The 19072-nt window shown below is 34.1% G+C and overlaps 2 long non-coding RNA genes across 2 annotated transcripts; one reads left to right on the top strand and one right to left on the bottom strand.

Annotated features, from left to right (window-relative positions):
• Positions 1-2039: 2039 nt before the first annotated feature.
• On the bottom strand, positions 2040-5831 carry LOC306877959. Its single transcript, XR_013784909.1, has 3 exons — positions 5712-5831; positions 4023-4083; positions 2040-3854 (listed from the first exon to the last, which is right to left on the bottom strand). It is a non-coding gene; the product is annotated as an uncharacterized lncRNA (long non-coding RNA).
• A 7766-nt stretch (positions 5832-13597) lies between these two features.
• On the top strand, positions 13598-14772 carry LOC306883245. Its single transcript, XR_013785343.1, has 3 exons — positions 13598-13648; positions 14327-14408; positions 14640-14772. It is a non-coding gene; the product is annotated as an uncharacterized lncRNA (long non-coding RNA).
• The last annotated feature ends 4300 nt before the right edge of the window (positions 14773-19072 follow it).

Genomic DNA, 19072 nt, shown 5'->3' with positions numbered 1-19072 from the left:
GGTTTATGGGGACTCTCCATAGGCGTAATGGTTTTTATTCTGAACAAACTGTGTGTGCTATTGCCCTACACCAACCCTACACCTAAACTTAGCCCTCACAGGAGACTTTGTGCATTTTTAGATTTTCAAAAAAACACCATTTAGTATGTTTTTTAAGCCTTTTGAATTACGGGGACATAGGCAGTGTCCTCATAAACCACCTTCATATTGTAATACCTCTGTCATACTCATGTCATTATACAAATTTGTGTCCTCATAAACCACATAAACATGCACACACACACACACACACACTCTCTCACACACACACACACACACACACACATACACACACACACACACACACACACACACACATACACACACTCACTCACACACACACACACACACACACACACGATTTAACTAAAATATGTGCAATAATCTTATATATATATTTGTTACCACCCTACATCCTAGTCCATCCCTACATCTTTATCTATTCTGTTCCTATGCTATTATAGCACAGCTAAACATACATATTTTTACATACATATACATACATACATACATATATATATAGATATGGGCATTTATATATGCTTATGTGTATTTTATTCACATCTTATTTTTATTGATGTATTTATTTTTTTAATTATTATCTGTTGTTGTCTCTGAGTACTGGAAGCTTGTGACACTGAAACAAATTCACTGTATGTGCAAACACCATACTTGACAATAAAGCTCTTTCTGAGTTCTGACTGAGTGGGATAAAGTGCACAGTTCTGACAGCTTACCAGATTTACAGATGTTGATTCTAAACATATTTGTCAAGCTGACAGACACAATTAAATATATTGCTCTCCATTTAAAAATGGGATAATTGCATATCTAGGATAATATTAATTTAAAAGTTTCTATACAGATATTTATTTAGTGCTGTGCATGAATAATTAAACACAAGATTTAAACAAGCATACAGACAGCACATTCCCATTTAACCTGACATCAGCTCAGAAGCACCTGTATTTGATTTGATTGATTGATTGATTTTTGCTAACATGTCTTCAGAAATATGGCAATTTGATGGCCACTATATTTTTAAAGTATGTGTTTCACTGCCAATACACATTTAGTTTTTCTTTAAACTCTTCAGTTACATTGTCTATAAAACTATTAACTTCATTCAGAATCTCCTGAAAAAGTGCAACTGTTTCTCTCTTCTGATGAATGTATTTTAAAGTTTCAGATTTGATATATTTAGCTTTTCTCCTTTCTGCTTTTTTTATTCATCGTGGCGATCTCTTTATAACTTTGTGCTATACGAACAACATCAATAACAACAAATAAAGCTGAGACTATGCCAGTCTCAGCGGTCACTGCAGGGGCGAATGTGCAGCCACACTGAAAATTTGTTCAGCCCGTTCACACACTTTGAAAGATCTGACAGGTTCCTTATACACTTTCCTGTTTCGACTGTCTTCCTCTGCATGCACAGCTCCTGAATTTGCTGCTCGCACACCTGCTTGCATAACTACAAGACTACACGATCCAACATAAACATCAAGATACTGCAAAGCCATTAACAGTGCTAATGCTTCCTTGCCTGTGTGTGTGTGTGTGTGTGTTTGTTTGTTTTTTAATTGTTTATTTATTGCTATATTCCTAAATTACAGTACAGTTATTAATGGCTTTGTAGTTTACAGAATTTATTTTCTTTGTGGTAATATGGTAATGGTACTTTAAGAAAAATCTGATATTTCAGGGAACTCAAAACTCTTGATGATGAACTGCAAAGAAGCATCAAGGAACTGAACTCAGGATTTTGACGTAATAGGAGCAGCAGCAGGAATCACAACACTAGTGGGTTTGTTTTTGGCCCCGTTCACATTTGGTGTTTCGTTAGCGGTTGCAGGTGTTGGAGTAGCTGAAGTAACAAGTACAGCATGTACCGTCACCAACATGATCAAGCAGAAAAACCTACGACAGACCATTAAGAAGATCACATTTCTAACATCATAGAACAGATTCAGAAGAAGAAGTGGGTTTTCTTCTTTTTGATGTATTTAGTATTTATCAAGATTCGACTGAGATCTCTGAAATTAATTAAGTAGCAGACAAGAGAAAAGCAGAAACATAAAGCTGGGTGTTTTGACTATAATAGCGTTTCTCCATAAAGCAGTATTCAGCATAATCAAGCGCCTAATCACTTGCTCACATGTAGGTCTATAATATTTGCCTACAATTATATTAATTTGAAATCCTAACATCAAGAGCATCCAGATAAACATGCCTCTGTACATGCACACACACCCATTATATCCTGTTTTATAATTTTAATGCATTCAAATCAAGTTATTGCAAGCGCTTGAATTTGTGTTCAGGAAGTTTCCAATGCCCCCTCCTCCTTTTCCTGTTATCTCTAGGGCTAAACTGGTTGGAACTGAAACCACTCCCAAAATATCCATCGCAATAGGGTGAGAAGGAAATTGAAGGTTATGCCTGATGCCCTCTTCTGGGGTGTGCTTTTAAATTATACAAGTATAATTTAAAATGGATTAAGTAAAGTTCTCGAGTCTCTACGAACTTAACTTTCCGTTCTCACTGACGTGCATGAGTAGAAATCATGGCATAGTCAATTTTTTACAAGCAGAAGAATACAGCATCATGATGCTGACAGCTATGTCTTTAAGCGATTATAGTCTTTCTTTCTCTTAAGGACAGAAATGTGAACTCTGAAACTGTTGGCTTACATCATCAAGTCTGCTGTCACTTTTAGCATGAGGCCCTGTGGATATAGAACATTATTTATAGTGTGGCATGAGGACCATGAGGGGTGACAAAACCAAAGCAAGCATCTATACATAGTTTCTAGTTCTGTAGAAAACATTTTATTGCATGAAGTTTAAGAGCAGTGTTGGGGGTAGCGCATTACAAGTAATGCGAGTTACGTAATAATATTACTTTTTTCAAGTAACTTGTAAAGTAACGCATTACTTTTTAATTTACAAGAAAATATCTGAGTTACTTTTGTCCCATTTATTGACTGACAGTGCTCTGTGTGAACATGCTGTTACTGTAGTTCTAGACTAAATGTGAATGTGTATTAATTCATCCCACTCGCAAAAAACAGATTTAGTATTCATCAAAATGAATTAAAACAAATGCAGAGATTAATATAGAATATGATCCAGTTCAACCGTACTAAGCAGCAAAAATGACTTTAGATAAACTAACAATTGTGCTTCGTTGTTTTTTTTTATTGCTGAAGAGGGTTGAACCTTCTTCTCCTGCATTCTAGTTTACAGACGTGCATTTACTCTTCCTTCAGCCTGAGGTTTATTCATTACACTTTTTAGTGTGAAAGGGCTTTTACATTTGCTATGATTAGAACTTCTTGTATTAAAAACAAGCCCTGCTCATATTTAAAAAGTAACGCAAAAGTAACGTAACATTACTTTCCATAAAAAGTAACTTTTTTAGGGAGTAACGCAATATTGTAATGCATTACTTTTAAAAGTAACTTTCCCCAACACTGTTTAAGAGTTTAATGTCTTGTCTTAATTGTCCGCGTTTCCCCAGAACTGTATTTTTCCATTTTAATTCCAGCACCTGTGAGCGTCGCCGCTCCTGCTACAACAGAAGTAACAGCAGCAGCAGCAGTAGATGTAAACGGAGCTAAAGCTACTCTTAATAATCCTGCTAATCCCACAGGTACAGCAGTTCCTCCATGTGCTCCCACCACAGCTGCATTTATAGAGCCTTCAGCAACACCTTTGCAGTCTTTTCCACATTTTTGGAGGATATGATGCAGTCTCTCTATACACCGCTGGAGGCGTGTTTGATCACTCTCATACAGATGAATAGCATTTGATCTAGAGAAAAGTAAATATTAGTTTATAGTACAGGTTTGGAATACAAATGTTCTATTTTGTTGAAATGCAAATGACTTTAGTTTATGTTGAAAATGCATGGCACTTTGTTCAAATGCTAAATAATTTAAATAATCAAACTGAATCAATGCATAGCAATGTTTTTCTCACATCATGTTAGGAGGTTCATGCATGCTGCGCCGGTGTTGATGAGGGGATGATGCCATTGCTGCTGCAATTTAATAACACAAGTGAAGCGGGTTATACATTTTTATATATATATATATATATATATATATATATATATCTCAGATTATAGTCGTAACCATAATATAACTATAAACAATGACAAAATTAACCATTTCGAGTGAATCCAGGGTGTAAATCATTCACATAATAGAAACACTGATAGTACACGATATGTAAATAATATTTAGAGTCTGTTTATTTATCTTTTGAACAGTTCTACCTCAACAAACATCCTTTTGAAACTGTTGATCGGAAACAAACATTGTGATTGACAAGCATCTTGATCACTATCATAAATTTTGAGAATCACGTTCAAATTCTTTCTTATGACCCCGTATGTGTTGTATATGATCAGTGCACTCTATATATTGTAGGCCAGAGTTGTTTTCTCTCTCTCTCTCTTGCTCTGTTCTGGTTTCTGGGTTACCTTCACCTTCTCAAAATATTGTTCTTGATTCCCAGTCTGATCAGTCTCCATCATATCGCATCATCACTCCACCTCAGCCAAATGATGTTAAGAAGTGTTTTCCAGAAGAGATATGCTGTGTTGTGTGTTAGTGAGGGTTAGAGAAGAGCTGGAGATGGAGCGAAGACTGGGGATATAATTCAGTATAGAGACGGTGTGAATGTAGTGCAGCTCATTCTCTGTGTTACAAGTGATTACATTGTGTGCAAGAATATAGGAGCAGGAGGAAATTTATATGAAGGACCAGAACAAAGGGCACACCTACAGTAAGTAAAATATCCTTATGCTTTCAATTCTTTATTACATTTTAGTTTAGTAACGTGGAGATGAGATCATTCTGAGTTCAAAGAGACTGAATAAACTGGTTCCTTAAGTCATTTGTAATTTAGATAATATTATAGTTCATGAATGAATAAATACTCAGTATAAATTTTTTTTTTTTTTTAGCCAAGATCTCCGATTAAGCAAAGTAGAGATGTTTTTTGTATATATTATTATTATTATTTGTATAATTTTTTTTGTATGAACAATGTTTAATGAAGTGTGAATGGATGCATATATATTATATATATATATATATATATATAAATAATTCAATAAAATAAAATAAATAAATTTAGCCTACCCTTAATCACACTCAGTACAAAAAATAGTATGTGAAAAATATAAATGAAAGAAATGTAGAAGATCTCCGTTGGAAATGCCATCAGGGGTAATCAGATATGATGAATACTGACTGGCCGAAGCGGATCCAGTTCTCTTCTCCACAGAAATGAACACAGTTATATTTGTCATATTTTCGCCCCAGTGTCTAGTTTCTATTTCATTTTTACGCGCGGTTTTTATTTCGGTGCATCATTAATGAATGACTGGCTTTAAGTTACAACTATAAATAAAGCAAACTGTACATTGAACGGACTCCCAACCTTGATGCAGTCTAAGCTCTTGTCTTTTTCTCCCTCATGAACGACGCGATGAAACTGGAGAAGCTCGACTCTCACGCGCTTAAACAAAGGAACCTCTGAGCTTTACAGCGGGACCCGATCATTTAATTAGCCTGCAGCTCATTATCAGAAGCCAATCTATCCACTTTCGTTTTAAACCATTGGAGTAACATACACACGATAAACAAGGCGAAAACCTACCCGAAATGGACGTTTTCCCGTTATTTTCTCCTCCAAACAGCTGAAGTGAAACCGCTCCCAAACTCTGGACAGGATTTTGGAGTGGTTTCACTTCAGCTCTTAACCAGACAGGCTCGTTACAAGGGCGGTGCCAAGGGGGTGAAGTGTTTTTTTTTATATATATATATATATATAACCAGAAGGGAACCCTTCATGTTATAATTAAGATTTGTTTTTAAATCCATGTATTTTTTTTAATCAATTTTTCACAATCATAAACTACATTTTGCAGAATTGCATGACTGCCATTAGTGCAATAGGCATTTACACTCTTACAAATTAAGGTTCTACTATATCTCTGTATATTGATGATGAAAATTGAAGATCACATAAATCCAACTTTATAGCTAAAATATTAAAATAGTGTGAAACACATACAATAATAATATTTTCGTTGGTTTGATCCCATTGTTCTTTTCTGCGCGCCTCTGATATCTGCCTGCGCTTCTCCAAAACATGGCCTTAAGAGGGCATAACAGCTATTAAAGGGGAATGACTCATTTGCTGTTTAAAACTCCTCCTATGAGTGACTATGATTCAGAAGGATGTGTTAAATTGATGCTGAAAATTCAGCTATGACTCACAGAGATATTTTAAAGTATGGTAAAAATAGAAAACCATTATTTATGTATTTATTTTTAAACCGTGACATGTTTTTAAAAGTGAGAAAACACCGGCATTTTAGCAATGACTCATCTGAACGCCTCTGATTGGTCCTTGCATTCATAAGCTCAACAGAATGCTGTCTGATTGCTTATAATGCAGTGCTGTATAAACGTGTCTGTCTCTGGCTCAGCGAACACAGATTAATGTAAATTAATATTAAATACATATTCTTGACGTACCTCGGCAAAGTGCGATCCATGCTGACGAGACGTGTGTCCTTGGCATCTCAAAACTTTGGAATTAATAAGTTAATACAAAAGTTTTGTTTACTGAGTAGACCGAGCACAGATACCTGAATCTGAAACAGGGAAAAATTGAAACCATTCCGCACCTCTAGTGGACATTTCACACGAAAAGTGCAGTGCATTGTACCTGGAGAAACGTATTTCAGGTTCTGCAGAAATGTATGCAGAGTCACGTATTTCCAATGAGCCTGGGTTGTACAGGCCTGTTATGTGAAGTGTAGGCTGGCGAAATGGTGACGTGAAAGGACTTTATTATATTACCATTTTTAATGAATTATGCAGCATTATGAAAGTGTCTTATGCTCTTCAAGCCCGCATTTATTTGATCAAAATACAGAAAAAAAACTGTAGCCTAATATTGTGAAATATTACAATTTAAAAGAATGTTTTTCTATTTTAATATACATTTATACTATTTTAATAAAATATCATTTATTTCCGTGATTCAAAGCTGAATTTTCAGCATCATTACTCCATTCTTCAATGCATGGTCCTTCAGAAATCATTCTAATGCTGATTTATTATCAATGTTGGAAACAGTTGTGCTGCTTATATATATATATATATATATATATATATTTGTATTTATTTATTGGAATCTGTGATACCTTTTGGGGTTCATTGATAAATAAAAGGTTTAAAAGAACAGCATTTATTCAAAGTAAAGATGTTTTCTAACAATATCAATCTTTACTATCAGCTGAATAAAAACAAATTTCTTTAATACTAACCTCAAGCTTTTGAAAGGTGTATATTGTTACAAAAGTTATATTTTAAACAAATGCTGTTCTTATTTAACTTTTTATCCATCGAAGAATCCTGAAAAAAGTATCACAGGTTTTCAACATTGTTAATAATTCAACATTGCATAAAATGCAAAGTAAATAAAGTATATTAAAATTTGATTTGATCAAATAAATGCAGGCTTGATGACTATAAGTGACTTATTGCAAAAAATATAAAATAATAATGTATCAAGTCTTTTGACCTATATTTTTTCCCCTTCATATTGGCCCTTTTTTACATTTGAGCGCCTGCCCCTGAGGAAGTCTCTGCACGTCCCTGTACATGTTAAAAGCCTAGCAGCAGCGTTTGCAAAAGACACGTGTGTTCTGTAGAAGACCGAGAGTAAAAGACAGGAGGTGTGTGCTGTTGATGCAAGCCATCCGAGCTCAATTCTGCTTTTTGTCAAACTCGTGCAACTCCTTTTTTACATCACATACCAGATCAGAAAGGCATTCTAAAAAAAAAAAAGTTAATATTTGAAAAGTGGAAATTAAATGCCTCATTAATAATACAGTGTGCTTAGCTGTAGGCAGGTTTTTGTCCCAATAAAGTGGCGTTCATCAAATTAAATTTATGATAATTTACACTCAATATGTTATTTCATACTGTTTTATAATGTACTACAGTACTGAAGTATAGGCTAAATATCTGCCACCTAACTATTTACAGACATGCTATTTTATTGTAAACAGAATTTATTATTGTTTGCACTTAGTGTAACTAGAATATATCACTTTTTCCACTTAGTGTAACTGCCAAAAATATTGTTCAGTTAAAGACAGCTCATTCAGTTCAGTCCAATAGCCTCTCTTCAGTTATGAAATGAGTTCAATTGGGTAATATTGTTTACTGGTATGAAGCCTTTGTAAAAAGAATAGTTAGCACATTTGTTTGTAAGGTAACAATCTTGACAGCTGTGCTGAATTAATGTTTGTGTTTGTCATGTGACAATTAAGCATGCTACTCTGAAATATTTGTTGCTTATTGTATACTGTTTCACACACTATTCTTTAAACAATAGTAGGCAGTGTACACTGTGTACTGGGCAGTAGGCAAGTATGCCATTGTGACCACAGCCATTCTTTTGAGTCAGTTCTCTCTTTTTCAAAGTGACAAATGCAGAATACTGCCACCTGCTGATAATGTTTATTATGTCCTCTCACACAGCTGCAGAACCGTTGGGTCTAGTCTGCAGGGTTTTTATTTATAATGGTTAATATTATAGTTAATGTTATTAATGTTATTGTATTCCCAAATATATATACATTTTTAAATTTGTTTTCACTGGTTTAATACATGCTTACCCAAATGGTTCAGTTGTGCGATTTATAGTAAAGGTAGAAAAATTAAGCTACTGACTGATAGCATAATATGCATAAATGTTGTTTGAATAATTTTTCAGACTTTCTTGATTCTTTTTATTGTTTTTCCATTGGTGAGGACATTGAAGGGTTAAAACAATTACTTATTCACTTTACATTCCAATACATTTATAAAAAAAAATCGTTATGAAAGTGATAAAAAATACACAAAATAACTTCTTCTACTTTTTTATCAAGAATGCAGAGCAAAAACGATCTGAAAAAAAAAGCATTCTTAACTTTTGTCAGTGTTAACATTAATTTAGTTAACATTTAAGTTGTGTCTCAGCAGTTCAGACTTTTCATTTTGTCAGATTGAACTCAAACGATTTGACATTCTTTCTGCTATTTGGTTGATTTCTTTCACTCCATTTTTTAACTCGAAAATTCCTTTCTGCATATCATTAATGAATTGCTCTGCTTTCTCCTTAAACTCTCTTTTATTTATTTGCTCATGTGTGGGCTTTGCAGGTTTGTCACGTTGCCTCTTGTTGTCTTCGATGATCTCTTTAAGGATATCAGGCACAGAACTAAACTCGGCGATCATTTCTGAAAGCGTTCCAGACAAATGCTTAATTTTAGACATCCGGTCATCCACTTTACTCCTGCCATGTTCCTGAAAGTGATGCCTTTTTTCAAAGCAGTTGGCAAAATATTCACTTAATGCCTGGGTTTTGTGGTCTGATAGCGAAGGGTCTCTCAGTATTTCCTCAGTACATTGACAGATTTTTTCCATTATGTCAATAGTAGGATTAATTTTATCCTGAAATCCCTTAAGTTCTTCTTCAATGGATCGTTTTAAGTTCTTCTGCTGTGCTTTCTTAAATTGCCCAAAAGCAACACATAATACAGCAACTACAGCCACAACTGCCCCTGCTGCAGCAAAAATCACAGAAACCTCATCGTCGAAAACAAAGAAAGATAATGCCACAAGCACTATTGCAATTCTTCCAGTTATTACTGCTCCTCTGAAGGCATAAATAACAAGTCTGTTACCATAATCTAACTCATTGATGAGATCACTAATTTTCTCCATATGTTTGTTGCATTCTGGAAAAATGTCCTTATGAAGTCTAGTCAATTCCTCTTTGAGATGAATAACATCAGATCTAAAGGAAAAAAACAAAAACAAACATCAGTGACAGTATATTCTGTATGTTTTGCAAGACAAATATTGGTAGATTTATAGTAAACGTGTATTTAGTTTCATACTTTATGCTACATACAGTATACTATGGACTGGTTTCACAGACAGGGTTTAGACTAAGACAGGATTAGGCCATAGTTCAATTAGGACATTCAAGTAATTTTTAAAAATGTGCCTTAGAAAAAAAAAATAATGTGCATCTTGAGACAAAACAAAGGCACTGATATATTTTAAGATCAGTCAGTTCAAGTTTCTTTCAGTTGAAACAGCTCAGACTTTCATTTTAAACTGGGACTAGGCTTAAGCCTTGTCTGTGAAACCGGGGGTATATATAATATAGTTATATGTAACAACACAAGTTTTTATTAATCATCTGCATCAAGTGAAAACCCATAACAAACATAAACATAATAACAACATATTAAAACAATATCAACAATCTCTCACGACATGTTAACTGGTTCTGCCATGCTTCCGCGCCGATGGTGACCTCCCTTTGATGCCATTGTTGCTGTGATTAAACAACACAAGTGCTATTGTGTCATGTCAGTACCACATTGTAAATTAAAGTGACTTGCAAGTTCATGCAAACAGTCAAGCCTGGCTAAGTTACAAATGTCATATTTCAACCTGCTGAAACTAAAACTCAGCAATGAACTGACTAGAACACAAAACTTGAACTGATTTGAGCTGAATTAGGACATCATCTTAATGATTAACTTTGCAACACTGACACATAGTTATTCTAATTCCTGAAGCTGCTTTGAACAAGCTAGTTTGTCTCAGCTTGCTGTGCTTAGTTTGTCCAAAAGGTTGCAATAATAATAATAATAATAATAACAACAACATGCACTACCAAGATAATGCATGGGAAAAAAAAGTGAATACTTACATTGCAAAGCCATTATATTATTATTAGAGTGTAATTTGCTTATGCATTTGAATCTCATGCAGTAGGCTACAGGATACAATGAATCACTTGCATTAGCTAAACTTTAACCTCATGCAGTAAGTCAAATTTCCACCTCTGTTACAAGCGGATCAAGGAAGTAAATCAGTCAGATAATAAAAAGTGTGATACTTTTGCTGATTTAGTTAAAGTTTTGTTTTTTTGTCCATTGTGTTAAATGTACAGTGTAAACACTATTACAGAAGCTTATATAATGTAACTTTATATACGGTAGATGAATGTTGCTTTTGCACAAACATCCTTTTGTAAATAATGCAATCAAGAAAACTCACATTTCAGAAAGAAATGTGAATTTATCTGATCCCTGCAGAATTCATGTGGATTCAGGTAGATTCACATTTTTCCTCTTCTTCCATAATTTTCAGGAGCACAAGCCTCCTATCCTATGGAGAGAGTAACATATGAATTAGTTGCACAAAACTACAGTCCATATGGGTTGTAGTCTGCCCAGGTGAAGTGAAAGACGGGAGGCGAGAATGAAAACCCGAGGCACAGAACTGGTAGTCCGATAGTTCGCACAAGCACACCCTTCACATACGTCAAGGAGCGGATATAAAACAGAAAAGGGAACACTTTGACAAACGCTACAAACAAAACGAAACAGATGAACAAAGTAGTGTTCTATAACAATCAGCGGGTGAGCGGCCAACTCTCTCTTTCGTACGCAAGTTCTAAGGAAAGAAAATTACGTGAGGCGAAGTATGGTGTCCCATACTTGGAATTTGTGCTCTGCATTTAACCCATCCAAGTGCATGCACGCGCACAGTGCTGCGGCGCCCGGGGAGCAGCTGTTGTGGGTTCGGTGCCTTGCTCAAGGGTCTCACCTCAGTCGTGGTACAGAAGGAGGAAGACAGCGCTGGACATTCACTCCCCCCACCAGACCTGAGACTCGAACCCGCGACCTTCAGGTTACCGACTCTCTATCCATTAGCAACATACTGTAGGAAAAGCATTACATTTTTATGTGTAAATGGCATTTTTATATGAGAAAATATATGTAATATATTATACAAAATAGCCTATAGTTGCTAAAGAAAAATTGTACATGTGGATAAATAAAAGTTTATTTTATTTTTTATTATTATTATTTCAATACTTATGTCCATCTTTTATATTAATTTATATAATATCAAAATACCTCGACATGTTAAGATGGATACACATGTACAAGACACATACGTCCAAAAATGTTTTACACATACATAAACATAGATATTTGTATATGGTATATATATATATATATATATATATATGCTAACATATGAAATTGTCCTCATTTCTAATAGGTTTCGTATATGTTTTTACTTAATATGACAATGTATTTAATGCATGCATATTTAATATATGTGCATATGCATGTGTGTATGGGTATATGTGAGGATTTCATCACTGTTGTCCACCAGATGACGCTCAAATGCAGGTGATGTGATCTTCTGCTCATAGTTTATTCTGTGAGCTTTCTTCCTGCATCTGACTCTCCATTGTATGTTTTGTAATACAGCTGATTAACAGACTTCATGTGTGTAATTCTTCTAATTATTTCATGTGTCGTTCTCAACACTTGCTGTTCATAGAGAATTGTAAAACTACATAAAGAAACACCAGTGATGTTTTAAACAAATCTTTGAACAGTACCAATACTGTAAGAATCCTGATGTTTTATCATGAAATTTGTCTTAATTTAAAGATAGAGGAGGATCACAGTTGGAGAACTGCAGATGCTAGTTGGGTCTTGTGTTCACCAAAAGTACGCCAGGTCTCATGTAACCACAAGTTGTTATAGAGAAGTTTGCCACATTATCCATGGTTTTATATTTAATAAGGGTGCCAATATTTCTGGAGCCCACTTGTGAGTACTTTTCACTCCTGGTGGAATTGCAGGTTGTGTAACAAGTCAAGTGCTGCCTCCAACATTAACTGTGCAGTGAAACAAAAATCCCTATATGTGACAGATTTAAAAAATAAAAAATCAGCACTCAAAATAAATATCAAGTAAAATCAAGTAAATTCAGAGCAAATGTGATTCTGTAATGAGCAGAAATGCAATTAATCTTAAAAGGAACCCTGCAAGAAAGAATATGTTGTTTGAAAGGTCTATAAAAAAGCCATATTGTTAAAGGAATGTTCAGTATTGCGATTTTTAAAAGGTGTTTTAAGTAGATGCACTGCATTGTGATTAGGGTTAAAGGAAATATCCATGTAAACTTAACAGATTTACCAGCCCTTTTTTATTATTATTTTAAATGTTTTTTAGTTTTTTAGTTAATTGTATTTTCATATAATACGAATCTTTGTTTTATATTTTCATAATGTTAGTTATGTGTCTTGTTTTAAAATGTTTTTTTTTTTTTTGGCCTGCTTTGAGTTATTACTCCTCAAGAGACTTTTATTTTGATGCTGATAAGTGACAAAAAAATAAAATAAAATAAAATAAAGACGTTTATTTTGAAGAGCTGTTCAAGCAAAAGCAGGTTGTGGCTAGAAGGGATACAGCTCCGACCAGAAACTAACAATGACATTAAACTTTCTTCCCATTAGACTGTTTTATTAACGTCTACACCTACCCAACATGCAAAAATAGTAATCATCGGTGTACAGTGTGACCAGAAATATGCTGTATTGATGTGCGCATGCCCAGTAGAGCTACAGCTGTATCCCTTCTAGCCTTAACCGCAGAAGACGATCGCAGATGGACGAATTTACGGAAGCACGGAGTAACGGAGGTAAGTAAGAGAATTGAAAACAGCAGAAAGGTGAAATTAGGTCATATCGTTTTGTTTTGTTTTGTTTTTCAACATTGCATAGCTTCTTTTATGCTCTGACAGTAAAACTGAACTTTGATGTTTGTGTTCTTTAGTCTGTGCTCTGAAAAAATAAATAAATAAATAAATAATAAAAATAAAAAACCTGACTTAGTTTATAACATAGTGTCCTCTAAGGTTAATATGGTCAGCTGGGTACTGTTGATAGTTAGAAGAGATAAAGAGGCTTTTTAACTCTTGCGCCAGCTTTACACTGCAAAGGTGACAGAGAAGCCCTTCTGGAGTGGCATTTAGGTGGCTTTACACAGACTGATTAATGCGGCTCAGAGGTGGCATGAATACATTAACACTGCATTTCTGTATACTTTGATGCGCCAAAGACCAGGCATAATTCAGTCTGATTTAAGCTGGCATTGTAATGCCATAAGATGTCATGCTATTGTATAGTAAGTTGTAATATACTGAAGAATTAATACACTGAAGAGCTGAAACAGATTTTTTGGTAAAATTACAACTTAAACAATTTTAACATTTTAAATGTTAGCCTTAATTTATAATGTTCAATAGGCAGATGTTGTATTGCTTTTTGTATAAATTACTCCTGCAAAATGCAAATAGTATTGTATTTGCTTGTTTCAGCTGTTACGGTCAATGCAAGGAACATACACAGGAAAAAACCCAAACGTCAGGGCAAGAGCAAAGAGCAACCTCTCAAAATGCTGTAAGACAATGTTTTTATGCATTACTCATTGAATCTGAATTACTGGATATTAATACAAAGATGTGATTGCACTATATGAAGCAAAGTTGTTGCATAAACAAACACACATTGCACAAATATTAAAATTAAATAGTTTAATCTACATATCAGCAGTGCTTAGTTTTATTAGAAATTACTGTAATACAAATTGTATGATGTGATAGAATTCAATATTTGTTTTTTTCCCTGTAGATCAGTTTTCAATCATCTCGAAAAACAATTGGTTGCACTCTATCTGAGAGATTTCTCTCTAGTCCAGCATAGCTTGCAGAGATTGAATCTTATCATCGGGATATTTGAAGATGACTTCAGATGTGCTACTGGAGCATTTACAAATGCCACATATGCAGAAGTTACCGGAGGCTTGATGGTGGGTTTGGGGTTAGTTTTAGCTCCAGTTCATCGGTGCATTTCTGCTCTTATCACAGGAGCAGGAGTAGCTGTGGTTTCAGGCGCTGCAATCGCTGATCAAATCTGGAACAAGAAGATCGTGAGCCTGCAGGCCAAGTTAAAACAAGACACTGAAGCTGAACTGAGGAAATTTCAGTGTAAAATCAGCCCTATGATGGACAAGATGAATGAGATCAGCCAGCATGTTCATGAAATACTGAGAGACCTCAGTTACCCAGAGCGTCATGTTGGGTATTTAAATAAATATTTTTCATCTGCCAGTGAATTAGTGCGCTTCATGCAGATATATGACATTAGTGTACTGGCTGCGCAGATACAGTCTCAAACGTCATGTTTGATTGGAGCCAGTTTCCTCGGAGTTCTGCCAGTTAGAATGACACTTGATCAGATGTGGATAGAAATGGTTCAGGTAGAGAATGCCATGGAAGAAATTACTAAAACAATAGACAGAATAGCAAATCAACCTGCCTAAATTACGTCATTTATATAAATTCACATGAAGTGCTTTTGCTCTGCATTGTTTTTCAAAAGAATTGTGTTTTATGCATAACTATTAAAATTCTATGTTCCCAAATAAGACGTGTACATTTAAGTTTATATATTTTAATACAAAGTAAATGTAAAGTTAATTACCAGTCTTTATTTAAAATAGCCTTGCTGTAGGAGAACTAAACGGGGAAAACATTAACTATATATATTTTGTTTGCTAATGCACGAAGAGGTTCTGTTTATAACCTACCCATTATTTTCAGTCTAATAACTGTTGCTTTAAAACAGCTTCTTAATGAATCAACATTATAAGAATGAATAAGTTGTCTTGTAAAAAATATTGTAACAGTACATTGAGGCCATCTAGTTGTGAAAATCATAAATAAGTAAAAATTGATGGGTACTCACGTCACAGATGATGTTATGATTATGGATCACGTGCAGGACGGACTGGCCATCGGGAGCACTGGGAGAATTACAATTTGGCCCGCTGCCCTATGTATTTTTGTTGTTGTTTTTGTTGCCTGCCGAATGTACTAAAGTGATTATTTCTGAAATCGCCATTCAATAATATAGATTTTTTTTTAAATGAATTAAAATAATACATCATGAATCGGTTATGCGAGACTGGAGAATGGAGTGGAAGCGACCAGGTGGAGCAGAGAGGCGAAACTGTCCTGTTCAGGACTTCAAGTGCTGACACTTTATTTACATCTGTAAATAGACTATTGTAGTTTTGTTGTATTGTAGTTTTGTATTTGTATACTTAGTTCAACATTAGACTGCTAGCAAATGTTAGCAATAGCAGTGATTTCATTACTGCAAAATTACCAAAAGGACACAATTACTATTGTAAAGTGTAGGAGCACACACACATATATGTGTGTGTGTGTGTGTGCATGTATGTTTATGTGGTTTATGAGGACACAAATTTGTATAATGACATGGGTATGACAGAGGTATTACAATATGAAGGTGGTTTATGAGGACACTGCCTATGTCCCCGTAATTCAAAAGGCTTAAAAAACATACTAAATGGTGTTTTTTTGAAAATCTAAAAATGCAGCATGTTTCCTGTGAGGGCTAAGTTTAGGTGTAAGGTTGGTGTAGGGCAATAGCACACACAGTTTGTTCAGTATAAAAACCATTACGCCTATGGAGAGTCCCCATAAACCACAAAAACCAACGTGTGTGTGTGTGTGTTATTCCCTTTGAAAATATGTAAATATATACTTGGTATTCAAGTAAAGGAGATGGTAGAGTGTTTAGGTATTAAGATGTGTAACGATCAAAAGGAGAGAAATAATTTGAATTTTACACCAATAATTAAGAAAATTAAACAAAAAATACATTCATGGTTAATGAGAGATCTGTCACTAAAAAGAAGAATATTATTATCCAAAACTGAATGGTTGTCACATTTAATCTATACGGCTCTTGTATTAGACATTCCACAATTGGTCATAAAAGAGGTGGACACTTTTTTGTTCAATTTCAACTGGAAGAATTGACCACATTATTTAAAAAAGACTATTGAAGATGGTGATCTTAATGAACTAGACATTATTACTGCTAACTGTGAACAAGTGGATTAAGGACTATGTGAAATTTAAAGGCAACATTTGGAATATCATCCCTGAGTTAATTTTTGACAAGTTGGGGGATTTAGATTTTCATTTTTAATTTATTTATTTTCTTTGAGGTGTAATTTTGATATTAACAAGGTTAAAGATAAAGCTTTCTTCTTTTCATAAACAGTTTTTTTTAAATGGATGCTCATTTTTAAACATAACGTTTCTCCACATAACTTAGTGATATGGAACAACAAATATATTACGTTTAAAAATAAGTGTTTTGTTTTATAGAAACTGGTACAATAATGGTATAATCTTGGTGAGACAGTTATTCGAGAATAATGGACATCTTTTTATTACTGTGAATTCCTTAATTATTATAAGATCCCTATAACTGTTAAAGAGTTTGCAGTAGTACACCGTTCCTAGTGGCCTTATTCAACTTTTGTCTGGCAATATACCTTCAAAGTCTATCCACTGATATTCTAATCAGTTGAGTATTAATGGTGTGAAAATTATAGATAATAAATGTAATAACTTTTTATATTAAGAAATTATGTAGGACCACATTATTGCCTAAATGCAAATCTTTTTTGGAATTTGTTATATGATCAGATTGAATGGAAAGAGGTCTGGAAACTACCCAATAAATACCGTCTCACCAGTAAAGTTAAAGAAGTTACAAATAAAGTTATGCATCTTTTGTAATTTAGAGGGGTACCCAAATGTTTGGGATTGATATTGAATATCTAATATTTCAATTTACAAAATTTAATTTATAAAATTAAAGATTCGATATATATTTATATATATCGAATTAATATTAAATTATATATTTTATAATATATTAAATTATTAAATATATATTTTTGTAGTATAAGAAGAGTTTGGAGCAAAAGTTGGTGATAAATTTAATACGCAAACTCTTAAAAATAAAGGTGCTTCATTATTATTATTATTATAAGCTTTAGTTTCAAAACTTTTGCGTTCTCTCCCAAAGATGTTTGCGTTCCCTCGCAAAAGTTTTGAAAAATATTTTTTCCTCCCATCCCAAATTTTTTTCCCCCACCCCAAAATCTTTCCACCACCATGAGCTCTAAGGGGCTCCGTAAGTAACAAACAAACAATCCAATAAACAAATAAAAAGTCTCTGTTCAGAGAACTGTGAGATTTATGACATTTTGAGTCGTAATCAATCCTTTACGGGTTAGAATTTGATTTATGCATTGGCTCAGATGGGTTAGGGACCATACATAAATTTAGGAAATTAGTGCCCTAAAAGCGGTGAATAAATAGTAAGATATTAATTGCAAATTGTTCAAATATGATATTCTGTACCTGAAAGCGTCTACAATTGATATCATGTTATGTCTGGGAGTCGGTATAAAAGTTGATCCATTCTACGATTCTATGATTTTGGTTAATGTTAACTAAGAAAAACCAAGATAACTCTGGTGCATTGCTATTTTAGTCATTTTAGATTCTAGTAAAAAAGAAAACGCAAATGATTCTTGCTATTATATTATACACTTTAAATTAATAAGAGGAGTTTACTTCTGCTTTCTGCATTTTGCAAAAGAAGAAGCTGCTTGCTTTTTCTCTGCAAAGAACTTGCTTTATTAAAATAGAAGGGGGAACTGCAACTGTCAGCCAGATGAGACTTCTGAAATTAAGAGGTTACCATTGAAAGAGGTTTAAATGAAGAGCTGGTTGGTCAGACACAATTGTGGTCAGAACTTACAAAGGTTCAATTTGATGCATGAGGTTCTCTGAGTGTTCAAGGTTCAGATGTGACCAGGCAGCTTCTGGAACAGATGGACTCAGTGCTGAAACTTTCACTTGAGACTTTTCCTAAGAACAAAAAGATCATTCTGCCAAGCAGAAATGCAAGGGTGTTAAATACTTGAGTAATTTTAATTGATTACGGTACCTAAGTGAAATTTGGGGGGATTTGTACTTTATTCAAGTACAGTAAAAAAAAAAAAAAAAAAGTTTTTATTTCAACTACTTACAATTTAATTTAAACTTAACTTGTTAGATTTGTCTTTTTTGGCATTTTTATTTTATGTTATGTATATTAAGAGATATGACATTTCAGGCTACTGCCCTCTAGGAAGCATACTAAGAATGCAAAGTTGTGAACGCACTATT

This window comes from Barbus barbus, assembly GCF_936440315.1.
Source record: "Barbus barbus genome assembly, chromosome: 2".
Lineage (NCBI taxonomy): Eukaryota > Metazoa > Chordata > Actinopteri > Cypriniformes > Cyprinidae > Barbus > Barbus barbus.
Note: the sequence above shows the minus strand (reverse complement) of the source record. Positions and strands in the feature narration are given on the sequence as shown.